This window comes from Phoenix dactylifera, unplaced genomic scaffold, assembly GCF_009389715.1.
Source record: "Phoenix dactylifera cultivar Barhee BC4 unplaced genomic scaffold, palm_55x_up_171113_PBpolish2nd_filt_p 000568F, whole genome shotgun sequence".
Taxonomy (NCBI): Eukaryota; Viridiplantae; Streptophyta; class Magnoliopsida; order Arecales; family Arecaceae; genus Phoenix; species Phoenix dactylifera.
In genome coordinates, this window is record NW_024067972.1 from 1 (window position 1) to 13,390 (window position 13,390).

At 39.5% G+C, this 13,390-nt stretch overlaps 1 pseudogene; it reads left to right on the forward strand.

Annotated features, from left to right (window-relative positions):
• Positions 1 to 350: 350 nt before the first annotated feature.
• On the forward strand, positions 351 to 13,119 carry LOC120106574 (annotated as a pseudogene).
• Positions 13,120 to 13,390: the final 271 nt, after the last annotated feature.

Sequence of the window (13,390 nt, forward strand, 5' to 3'; positions counted from 1 at the left end):
CGGTTATGCTAAATTCTTTTGATAGCTGCACTCCTTTTTAACACGATTCACCCTTTATTTTTTGACACTATTACTTCCTTTTAATGTGAGGCGGTCAAGGGGTGTGCATCAAGATATAGGGAGGACCGTGTAACCTGCCACCATTAATAGAGTAGGAAACTGTGGGTGTAATCACAGCCGTCCATCCATAGTCACGTGCACCCTCACGTGCCCAGCGCTTGGTTTTGGTTGCCGAGCCGTCTATAAGTACCAGTCCCCTCCTCCCTTCTCTCTGTGCCTCATCGCGACCTCTGAGAAGAGAAAGCTAAGAAGAGATCTCTCCATCAGTGGAAGCGACCGACTTGATCTCGCCCTTCTTCCCCTTCTCTCTCCTTCTCTTTTCGTTCCATTTGGGTGAGATCTCCTCTCCTTTCATCTTTTTATTTTCTCATCACAAACCTAGATTCCGTTCTTTCTTAGTCTCCGTGATACCCTAGGTTCCCCAATTCGTTTTTTTAATTTTTCATGCTTGGATGCTGACTTTTGATAAATCCTAGAAATTGACGTGAAAATTGGGTTTTTTACGCTTGATTTATGGGTAGTAGCTTCGTATGTATTATCTGAATCTCTGTGATTGGCTTGGGGATTGATGATCTCGTCATCCGATGTGCGGGGCGAAATGGGTATTGATTCGGATAAGAGTAAATTTGTCAGCTTTGATATGGAACTTTTGGTAATGGACAATAGGAGTGCCAAAGAAATGTTGAAATAGTATATTTCTTGATTTGTCGAGCGTGGTCGTAGGTGCGGCTGATTGCTTGGATTAAGATTATTTGGTGTAGGGCGTGCAGTTGTGGGTATATCGGAGTTGAAATGGTAGATGAAGGTGGTGATTAGTTCCCGTCGAACAGATCATGTGCATGATTTGTGGTAGAAATGTGGTGTCAGTGCAGGGCGCCCTGGTGGACTTTTGCTATTATTTTGATAATCAAATGGGTATTGTTGGGTAAAAGTAAATCTGCAGTCTCTTCCATTCAACTTTTCTTGACGTTGAGTAAGAACCAAAATTAATAAAATAGGGTTTTTTTCTAAATAAATTGAGTTGAGTGCGTAAGGCAATGGTGATTTCTTGGCTTAGGGTTACTTGGTGTGTTGGAGACTATTTGTCGTTGTCTTGGAGGGCTGAATGGTGGATTAAGGTAGAGATTATTTTCATCAAATAGATCTTGTGCGTTATTTGAGGTAGAATATGGTCAGACTGAGAGGTGCTGAGCTAGTGATGATTGGTGTTTGACTTTTTGGGTTTGGTGTTGTTAAAAGTAGAGGGCTGCATGTTTAACTAGCAGCTTATTTCTTCCCCGGTGTTAGCAGTATCCTATTTAAGATGCAACAGTTGCTTTCTGACATGCATTATACTACTATGTTTTTCTGTTGCTTTATTTTTGTAAGCGTTGTAGCACAATCATGCCGTGATTTAACACCATAACAAGTGATAAAGTAGTGATCTTCTGGGTTTCTAAATAAATGATGCCTTCATTGATATGGATATGTAGAATTCTTTTAAGAGCATATGCTGTTGTGAATCAAATTAGCAATCATCATTAACTGTAAAACAGATGAATGGGATTAATGATTCACCTAGCATATGTTGTGTCATGCCCATAATAGTGAATCTTAAAGGCAGCCTATAATTGACTGGATTTATGGATATGTTCTGCAATTTTTTGATGGTTGTGATGATGAGTTATGGACTAGGAATATAATATTACACCCATTATATGTTGTGCATTGATATTGAAGAACTGCAGATATATGGAGTAAATTTGTTCACTCAGTTCTTAAGTCCTTTTGCAAATATAATTGTGCTGATAGCTGTTCTTCTATTTATGTTAGAGTTTTGAGAGGCATCTAGTGGTATGTATATGCGTGAATTAATATAACACCCATTTATGTGGTGTATATTAGTGCTGAATGATAACTACAGGCATACGGAGTTAGTTTGTTAAACATTCACTCAGTTCTCAAATCTTTTAGTAAATCCAGTTGGACTATTAGCGTCTTTTTGAGCTAGGGTTTCGAGGGGTATTTAGTGATATATGCGTGTGTATTCTGACTTATGAGGTGCTATGTACATCACATGCTTAGAATGTGTAACTTTTAAGTGTTGACTGTTATCATTTTTATTTCAGATGTATCTCTATTTACAATTTGTTACTATCTACCAATGCTACTTATCCAAGAGGTATTCTTTGTCAATAACCTAAGAAGACACATCTGATTCAATTCTTTGGGACTAAAGATGTCAGATAATGGGAAATCCCTAATTCAGGGGTGAGATCCACCATTTATCTAATGAACCTGCTTAGCTATAAATTTTTGATTTATGAGGTAAGTGTCGTAAAGACCCTATCATTGAAATTATTCTTTGCTTGGAGGTGCTATTCTAATGCTGCAAGAACTCAAGGGTCTACTAATTTTCTATGTTGCAACTCATGTCTTGGTAGGGATAGGAGTTTTACAATTAAAATTTGCTAGTAGCTATACAGATTTTGTTAAATATAGAATTTGGATAGAAACCAAACAATCTTGGTTGGCCAAAGTTGGAGAGTGGTTAGATTTATGTCATTTCTCTGGTTGAGACGGGAGACTAGAAAACTTAAGCCAGTGGACCAATGTTCACCATCTCCATCCTAGACACTGTACTGGTGCCATGTCGATACAATACCAGCATACTTGGTACGAGGGTCAGCATATCAAGTCTCAGTTCGTTACTGGTATGGTATGATATGTCTGTTACGTGGTGGTATGCACCGGTATGGTGAACCTTACTATGGACTAACAATACACGCGAGTTGTGATAGTTATGATAGGCTTTGTACTTTTCTTTTTCATTGAAGAACTTGTTTTTTTAAGTGTATGTCTAGTTGAGTGGGATGTCTTTTTGTTCAAATTATTGCCTATGTTCTTACTCTGCCCATCCTTGTGTGTTCGCACCTTTGTACCCACCTTTTGGTTCAAATATACAGCTTTAGATTTGTTTTGACGTTGCCTCCTACTTATTAAATTTCCTCTATCCTTTTATCACTTTATAATTTTATCATTCTGAATTAAAGTCGCAGAAACCAGTTGCCTGGGAAGACCAGTAGAAGTTTTAAATTATTGCCTTTTTTTAAATTTTGCACTTTATAATTTTTAAATTTCTTCCATACTTGTAGCACTTTACAAAAGGGGATGTCTTTTTTTAAATTATTGCCTATATTCTTACTCTGTCCATCCTTGTGTGTTCACACCTTTGTAACCACCTTTTGGTTCAAATATACAGCTTTAGATTTTGTTTTGATGTTGCCTCTTGTTTATTAAATTTCTTCTATACTTTTAGCACTTTATAATTTTTATCATTCTGAATTAAAGTTGCAGAAACCAATTGCCTGGGAAGTCCAGTAGAAGTTTTCGTACAGGTTATGATCATTGAACATTAGCATTGACATGACATAGATCTTTCCATCTGAAGGACATTCAAGAAGATTATTGTGGATTTTAAAATAGAATTGTCAGTTTATATGCGTTTACCCATGAAATGGGGTGTCGTGGAAGGCCACTATTTGACCTTAATGAACTCCCAGCTGAAGAGGAAAATGAGAATGATAGTGTCCTTTTCCAGCCCCGGAAGTCTGTTCCTATTCCAAATCCTCACACCTCAAGCATCTTTCCACCATCAGAAGGTTGCCAGCGGATAGTTAATAACCATGCATTCACACATGCTTCTTCGGGTTCAGGTTTTCAGCCTTTTATAAGGAGTAAAGACCAACAGAACTCAAAGGATGGCTCCAAACAGAAAGCAGATGATTCAAATGCCAACCAAGCCTCAACATCAATGGCTACAAGTCATAGAGAGGATAATAAATTTTCACTGTTGGGGTCTTCAGGTAATCAGGATGTTCAAGCTGTTGAAAGGGAAGAAGGGGAATGGTCGGATATGGAGGACAATCTTGATAATCTTGATACAGTTCGAAGCAATATTAGCGGTAAGCATGCGGAGGTTAACACTGAAATTGCACAGTTGCAAAAGGCAATTGAAGAAATTAATCCTGTATCTGTTAAGGCCGATGAGAATAGTTGCAATGATTCTAATCTCCTTGGACCTAGCAATAATGAAGTTGGAGATGCTTTTAAGGATGCAAAAGTTCAAGACCCATCAGGAACAGAGAATAACAGAACTGCAGACTGTAATTATAAAGGGGATGCACTGGCAGATGGCTTGGAAGAACCTTCTTCAATTGCAAAGACCAAAGAGGTCAAAGGAGTTGAAGCCAGTTATGCATTGAGATTTGCAAATAATCCTGCAAAGAGACCAAAGCTTGATGAGCACAAGGAGGCAATGTTAGGTAAGAAAAGAGGTAGGCAGACTGTTTTTATTAATGTGGAGGATGCTAAGCAAGCTGGTCCTATGAAAACTTCAACACCTAGGAGGCAAACTTCTTTTCCAACACCTATTATTACTCGTACTGTGAAAGACATGTCTCGTGCTAGCCCTGCTGGTGTTGAAAGGGCTGTGGACAGACAGAGTCAGCTCATAACCAAGGATCAGAAGCAATCTGACATAGCAAGCAGTGAAGGAAGTAACCCTCTGGAGCCAAGTGACCAAAAGGCTGAATCTAATGGTGATGTTAATCCAGGGTCAATATCTCGCTCTAAGAAGATAAACAACAATGAGTTTTGTTCAGAATCTTACTTACCACCAATTCCAAGACAGGCTTCATGGAAGCAGTCTGTAGACTCCAGGCAGTATAAGAACCCAACCATTTTATCCCGAAAACCTTCTGTCACAGGTCAGAGCATTTCAGATCAGAAATTGGGAAACAAAAAACATCTTGCTTCTAAGAAGCAGAGTTCAAACAACATACAGTACCAAGATACATCAGTGGAGCGGCTTCTGAGGGAGGTGACGAATGAGAAGTTCTGGCATCATCCAGGTTTGGAACATTCCTTTGCTAATTATAAATTCTGGTGTAAGTATGTTTCTTTATATCTTATTTTGTTTGCACCTGAATTCTTTTGGAGAATGATTCAAAATCCTGAATACATGTATCATGGCGTGAACAACATGTGCATGTGATGAGAGGGAACAAAGAGCTGAGGAGTGGGTCAGGATTTTGAATGTCTCATTTAATTAATCTATTGACACAAATTTGTATAATCGGCAGAGTATCAGCCACACTTGTTCTGTAGCCAACATCAACAGGATGTGCAAGGCAAAGAGGTTGTTGAGTATATGGTGTGGTTTTGAATCCACCAATTTACACAAATGTTTTTGTGCGAAATAAAAGGGAAACTGCTTCTATGTCCAGTTCGATTGAAGGATCCTTGTGGGTAGGAAGAGATTTAGTTTCTTTTTGGGTGATGATTGGCTCTAAACTTGACATTTGTTTGAGATTTGATAAGTACACTGTCTTGGCTAGTAATGTATTAAATTGTTCAACCAGAAGTTAAACAGAGTTAACGTGCCTTTGTTTTTGGTTGGTAACTGATTACTGACTAGATGTGCATGCTATGTCAAGATACTGCGAGGTCTCTTGTCTAAAGCCTGACAGTTACCTGTAACATGTACCTTATCTGAGGATTTTCTGTGTGTTTTAATTGCCAACCTTTATGATTTCTTGTCTTGTAGTTGTTCCTAGTTATATTATGTTGTCATTTGTGTGGTTACTATTTTGAATATAACACAAGCATCTGGCAATTATCAGAGGAGACGGAACTTCAGTGTGTGCCTGGACGCTTTGAGTCTGTTGAGGAGTACGTGAGAGTTTTTGAGCCCTTGCTCTTTGAGGAATGCCGAGCACAGCTCTACAGCACCTATGAGGAGCTCACAGAGACTGTAACTAGGGATGTACATATTATGGTTTCGTGTAAAAACTGTGGAAAGACGAGAAAGAGGTAAAGATCTTGATTTTGTTATTTTGAGGTTTATTATCTTTGTTTTCTTTAGGAGTAATATAGAATTGTAAGAATCAGAGGGTGGATTGCAGTTTGAATTTGCAGTAAAAAATAAAGCAATCAGTATAAGCAATATGGTTTATCCCTTGATAAAAATGTTGTTTAGCTTTTTTGCTATATGTTTTGGTTGTTCTTTAGCTTCTTGATTATATTATGCATATCTGTAATGTTTGGCTTGTAGAACTATAATGGTATTGATGCTCAGAAAAAGTACTTGCATTTCTTTAGCTCACAGTTTTTCTATTTCTTTATAGTCTATCACAGCTTTCATTGTGTTATGAACAAATGTTGAGACTAAAGATTTCATGCATTTGAAGCTATTACAGATGTAATTATCATGTTCGTTGGGAGTTCAAAAGTTTTATTTCCCACATATCATGTGAGCTATGTTTGATAACATAACTTAAATAACTAAAATTTTTGGAATTTTGTTACCCATGTTAGATCCATGACTATGCGAAGCTTCTGGAGAACTGATTTTTTCTAATTAATGAAACAATAAATTGGGCGGGGAAATACTTTAGAGGTACCTTAATCTTTGCCAACAGTGTTGTCCAAAATATCGAGGGGATTTCTTTTATATCAACATGAAAATATGGAAGTTTCTTTTAATAGAAGTGAAACCATAAATGGGTTTTTGCTGATATTTGATTGCTCTTTGCTTTTGGAGGTGGGCCATCTCTTCTACAATTTTAAAGAGGAAAGAAGGGTAGAAGGTAGAAACAATAGTTTGTGATGGTATTAGAATTATTGGAGTGTTATTGGTTAGTGTTTCCTTTTCACTTATTTCAGATGCTAGTGCCAATGAGTTTGGAATTCATATGCTCTGTTGCTTGCATACATCCAGAGGGAGGTGGTTCAAGTCTGTGAGTAATTCAATTGGAGGAGAATTTGCATTAGAATATATTGTATGGATCTTTTGATGGGAATTGTGGATGTGCATTGGACATTTTTCATAGATATGTGATTTGATCTGTAGAATGGATTTAAACTTTAGGAATCTTGTAAATCAGACACTTAGATATTTTAATGAATTGGTTTTGGTTGTTGATTCTTTGCTGTTGCCACCTCTTTCTGCAAAAGTGTAGAGGGCCAGTTAGTTCCTCTAGAAATGCCAGTGTTCTCTGTAGTATCTGTAGATGCTGATAGGCATGAGTGCTTATGGTTTTGTTACCTGTAAAATTAAGTGTTTTTTCAGATTTTGTACTCCTAAGGATCAACGATGCCTTCTCTTTATTTTTTTAAATAAATTTATTTTCCTCTACTACCATTTCAAAAGAATCACGGGAATTGTTGCTGGGTTTTTACAAATTGAAGATTTTGCTTATATGGGGTAGGGAATGTCCTGCTTATTGTTCGGTAGCATTGGTTTGATGTGAGGAGGTATTAAGAGGCTTTATATGGTATGTTTGTCAGAATGAAATTTGTCCAGAATATATTATTGCGTTGGTGTTACAAGTAGCCTTTACCTCACGGTAAATGTTGGCTTTGAACTCTTGTCCGCCATTTCAGGACTGGATACGTCGTGCCATTCCAGTAACTTGTGTGCTTGAGTTACCATGCTGTCATAATTGTATCATATACCCAATTATTGAAATTAATATCATTCTTAGTTGAGGACTTGTGTCCTACTAAAAGTCTCTAATATGATGGCAAAAGGCATTATATCATCTCATGCTGAATGCTTGCGGACCTTCTGGGAATCAAAATGTTATGAAAACTCTCAGACTTCTGCTTGAGTGATTTGGTCAAGGCTCAGATTGGACCTTGGAGGTCCTTCAGGAATCTTAGATTCAGCCTTGGTTGTCTGGTGGACTGGTGGGATGATTTGGTTGATTTGTATTTGCAATATTTGAATTCTGTAGGGATATAGAGGTTAAATAACCCTTTTTTAATGATGATTTGCTCTTTCTAATAATTCAATCTTCATTGTAGAAGGCATTTTTCCTGTTGCATTAACTGGTGCTCAGAGCAACTAGCAGTTGATTGTTACATGTAGGGGTTTTTCTTTTTAGCAATGCATCATATGCTGATTTTGTTGGATTCTGAATATTCCTTTATGGTGGTATTGCTGTTATGCATGGAACTGGACCTTTGAAAGGACCATATGAAGGGTACATGGAGGAGTTGGATTGAGCTCTGAGTTTCTGCAGAGTACTGCAACACTAGCTTGAAAGATAATGTGCCTGTTTTGTGCAGGTCAAGCTAGCCTGTGATATCTTGAAAGTATATGTTCTGTAAAGGAACAATACTTGCTGCTACAGTGGCTGGCTGAATAGTTTTCATTCCTCCCCAGGGAGTTTTGACTGGTAAACGAGTTCTACGTCTAAACATTCATTGGTCTTGATTCTGAATTCTTGGTGCTAGTTGGAAGCAGTTGATTTATCTACCTGAAATCTTTGTAGTGTGCTATTATTTTTTACACTGTGCTGGCTTGCGTTGTTATTTCCAACATCTAGTTTTATTGTCATTGGTATCTATCAGGTCCTTTTCGAATTATAGATATCCTATTGATACTCTTGAAGTTTCACAATTAATTCTGAAGGTCTGTTGTTCATGTCCGTTAACCTAATGTCATCTCACATTTTTAAGTCCAGGATGGTATGATGTCATAGTTCTTCCAGTGCATGATTGCAAATGGACTTTCAAGGAAGGTGATGTTGCAGTTGTATCAACCCCTCGGCCTGGTACAGGTTTGCAGTTGAGCCTATACGTATTTATTTCATTTTGGTGGATCAATCCATTTTGCTTGCGTCTACAATGTTTCTTTTGTTAAACTAAATGGTGCATTGCACTCTTTCTTTTGGTTAGGTTGAACTTTCCATAGTTTACAGTTTTGTGCTTGTGTTTGTGCAAACAGCCAGATCTAATAAGAGAAGTATTAATTCCGGTGCAAATGATGACGATGTTGAATTGGACATTACTGGATGGGTTGTTGGTACTGTTAGGCGACACATACCTATTGACACACGTGATCCTCCTGGGGCAATTCTTCATTTTTATGTTGGCGATTCATATGATTCTAGTAGGTAATATGTTTTTAACTTTCATAAGTGTGCATGCTTAGAGATCAGCATATGTGCTCGATACAAACTGCAGACTGAACTCTTATATTGTAATTCATCAGGCTGATGTTTGATTAGTAAGCAATATGTTGAATGTTGTCATTATTTGAATAAAATATGAAATACCATGTTGGCATTTTGAGTTAACATGTAGGAATGTACTGGGTCAGATTTAAATTTGGCGTGGGTGGATCAATATGTTAAATTTGATTTACCAAATGTCTTGGATAATTTTGAAATCACCAAGGAGTTGGAGTCTTGTTTTTATATTGTTGTTTCATTGCTTAATAGACTCTCCATGTGGTCAGTGAAATGACCGACTCAACGATACCCTTGTATTAGTTTCCTTTGACCACCATCGGCAGGAATCTTTTTCCCCCCATATCTAGATCTTTGTGCTTATGTTCAGGCTAGAATATACATATATTTCTTCTATCTTAACACAGTATTTGCCTTTAGGTAGTGGCAAATGAGAAGTGCTGGCTTGTTCTTGTTTGGGTCAAGTGATGTGATCTTTTCTCCTATCAAAATAACTTATACTCCTTAAATTCAACCGGACCTATTAGATATTCTTTCTACCCCGTGTATTTGTTCATTGCATTTTTTCCACATGAGACTAATGTGATATTGCATTTTACTCCATTTTTAACTTTCAGCAAGGTGGATGATGATCATATTCTAAGGAAGCTTCAACCCCGGGGCATTTGGTATTTAACTGTTCTTGGGTCCCTTGCAACTACTCAGCGCGAATACATTGCTCTTCATGCATTTCGCCGTCTTAACTTGCAGGTGACCATATGTCCTAATTGATTCAGAAGTACCTTCTTGCCTGTATTTCTTGTATGAGTAATGCTGATGATATTTTATTATACAGATGCAAACTGCAATTCTGAAGCCTAGTCCTGAACACTTCCCCAAGTGTGAAGAGCAGCCTCCTGCCATGCCTGACTGTTTCACCCAGAATTTTGTCGATCATCTCCATAGGACTTTCAATGGTCCTCAGTTGGCTGCTATACAGTGGGCTGCGATGCACACAGCTGCAGGCACAAGCGGTGGAGTGGCAAAACGGCAAGATCCATGGCCTTTCACTCTTGTTCAGGGCCCTCCTGGAACTGGGAAGACACACACCGTGTGGGGCATGTTAAATGTTATTCATCTTGTCCAATATCAGCACTACTACACTGCTTTGCTCAAGAAACTTGCTCCAGAGAGCTACAAGCAAACTAGCGAGAGTAATTCTGAGTGTGTTGGTAGCGGATCAATAGATGAAGTTTTGCAAAGTATGGACCAGAACCTCTTCCGGACTCTGCCAAAGCTTTGCCCCAAGCCTAGAATGCTTGTGTGCGCTCCTTCAAATGCTGCCACAGATGAGCTGCTGGCACGTGTCCTTGACCGTGGCTTCATCGATGGGGAGATGAAGGTCTACCGTCCTGATGTTGCTCGTGTTGGAGTGGATTCACAAACCCGTGCAGCTCAGGCAGTTTCTGTTGAGCGAAGAACTGAACAGCTTTTGCTTAAGGGTCGTGATGAGATTATTTGCTGGTTGCATCAGCTGAAAAGTCGTGAACAACAGTTCTCACAAGAGATAGCTCATCTTCAGAGAGAACTTAATGTTGCAGCTGCAGCAGGTCGATCCCAAGGATCTGTTGGTGTTGATCCTGATGTTCTTGCTGCCCGGGATCATAATCGTGATGTACTACTTCAGAACCTTGCTGCAGCAGTAGAGGGCAGAGATAAAGTTTTGGTTGAGATGTCACGCCTTCTTATCTTAGAAAGCAGGTTTCGTGCTGGAAGCAGCTTTAACATGGAAGATGCACGAGCCAGCCTTGAAGCAAGTTTTGCTAATGAAGCTGAAATTGTTTTCACTACGTTGTCAAGCAGCGGTCGCAAGTTATTTTCTCGTCTCAGTCATGGCTTTGATATGGTAGTTATTGATGAGGCAGCCCAGGCCAGTGAGGTAGCAGTCCTGCCTCCCCTTTCACTGGGTGCGGCAAGATGTGTTCTGGTTGGTGATCCCCAGCAACTCCCTGCAACAGTCATTAGTAAAGCAGCTGGAACCTTGTTGTATAGTAGAAGCCTTTTTGAGAGATTTCAACAAGCAGGTTGCCCTACCATGCTATTGTCTGTGCAGTATAGAATGCACTCTCAGATACGTGATTTTCCATCTAGATACTTCTATCAAGGACGTCTGATGGACAGCGAGAGTGTAGCCAACCTTCCTGACGAAATTTACTACAAGGACCCTTTGTTGCAGCCTTACATCTTTTATGATATCATGCATGGACGGGAGTCCCACAGAGGGGGATCGGTCTCGTACCAAAATATTCATGAAGCACAGTTTTCTCTGCGGTTATATGTGCATCTTCAGAAGTTTCTGAAAGCCAGTGGTGGCAAGAAAGTCACTGTTGGCATAATTACACCATACAAGCTGCAGCTGAAGTGTCTCCAACGAGAATTCGAGGAAGTTCTGAACTCAGAGGATGGAAAGGATATCTACATCAACACCGTCGATGCATTCCAGGGCCAGGAACGTGATGTAATTATCATGTCCTGCGTGCGTGCCTCAAAACATGGTGTTGGATTTGTTGCTGACATACGCCGCATGAATGTTGCTCTTACTCGAGCTAGGAGGGCATTATGGGTATGCTTTGCTCTCTCTCTCTCTCTCTCTCTCTCTCTCTTTCTCTCTAGTTGAGTATCAATGTGAAAGGAAGGATATCAAATTGATGTGCTGTTAAAATTCATCTTCTTCCAGGTCGTGGGCAACGCGAATGCTCTCATGCAGTCAGATGACTGGGCTGCATTGATTGAAGATGCTAAGGTGAGGAAATGTTTCATGGGCATGGATAGCATCCCTAAAGAACTCTTGGTTCTGAAGGGGTCTGCCAGCACTCCAAAAGTTTCCTCGAATAACATGAGGAGCTCGAGATCTGCTGGGAGGCAGCGGCATTTTGAGATGCTCCCAGAGCCCAAGTCTGGGACACCATCTGAAGATGAAGAGAAGGCAAACACACATATACCAAGGAATGGTAGCTATAGGAATCCTAAGTAGAATGGGAGTTCTCTGGATGATTTGAGGCAGTCCGGTGACAGGTCCCGAGATGCTTTGCAGTATGGCATTGCTAGGAGGCAAAGAGAATTCTTCTGGATCTAATAGGAGAGATTGACATTAACAGGCTTTCATTTCTATCTGGGGCTTTGTGCAAATCCATTTAATTGACTGGCACTCAATTCATGCGGAAGCCTTAAAGAGAGAACTCGGGCATTTGTGCAGGGGAAAAGAAGGCCTTTCTGACTTTCGACATGCTGATCGATTGGGTTGCTGACCATGAAACGCCTGCAGCTATAATGATCGTCAGAAGGAAGGGCATCCAGGATTACTTGAGAACCATCATCAAAGATGTCTCAGGTCTTCAGGATGCTTGGATCGAGCAGCTGCTGAGTGTTTTGGAAAGCTGACTGGGTGAGAAATGTAAAGCTGCAATTTTGGAAACATTCAGCCAAGAGTACCTTATGCTCCATCTTTGTGGGGACTTTCGTTCACAGGTTGCGTTTGGAAAGCAAGATATTGAAGAGTTCCCATTTGGATCAAATGCCTAGCTCAACTTCAAGCGGCAAGATGGAGCTGCTCCAGGAACTTTGAAAGTTCGAAGACTACTCGAGCAGGCAAGAGCTCCATTAAATTTAGTAGTGCTTGCGTGGAGGAGACCTCCTGACATTTTGGCAGCACTTGCTAGTTACCGTTATACCTGCACCTAGGGCTTAACCTTATACTTCTTGTTTGTCTGTATATGTTTGAAACAGAGGCCATGCCCCACAAATTGTTGGGATGGACTTAAGAGATGCGTCTGATGTTAATGGATCCTTGGGCTCCAAATCTTGTAGAGCATGCTCACTGGCTTTCAGAAGGGTGAATGAGCAAAAGAAGCCTCAAGAACAATCGACATTTGTGTACATTTGTGTACTTTGTTGAGGATATTGAATTAAATGTATGTTGCATGGAAAGAGGCTATCAGCGCATCACCTTATGTTGTAACATAGAGTAACATCCATGGAAAAGGGTTATTCTTTTATTTTCTTATATGCCATTCTTTGCTGATGAAGATGAGCTTGCGACTTATTCCAGGTGTGGTGGTGCAGGTTTAGTGGAATTCCTGTTGTAAAGGAAGACAAAATTTAAAAAGAGACACTAAAACAAACATACATTTTGATTTGTGAGAAAAGAATTGTTCTATAAATTCAGCATCTGTGACCCTTTTTAGGTCAACTTAGTCATATAAAAGTGTGCATACCTCATTTGCAAATCTCAGTTAATAATTTGTGAAAAGACAGTCCAGTAACACATTCCTGTT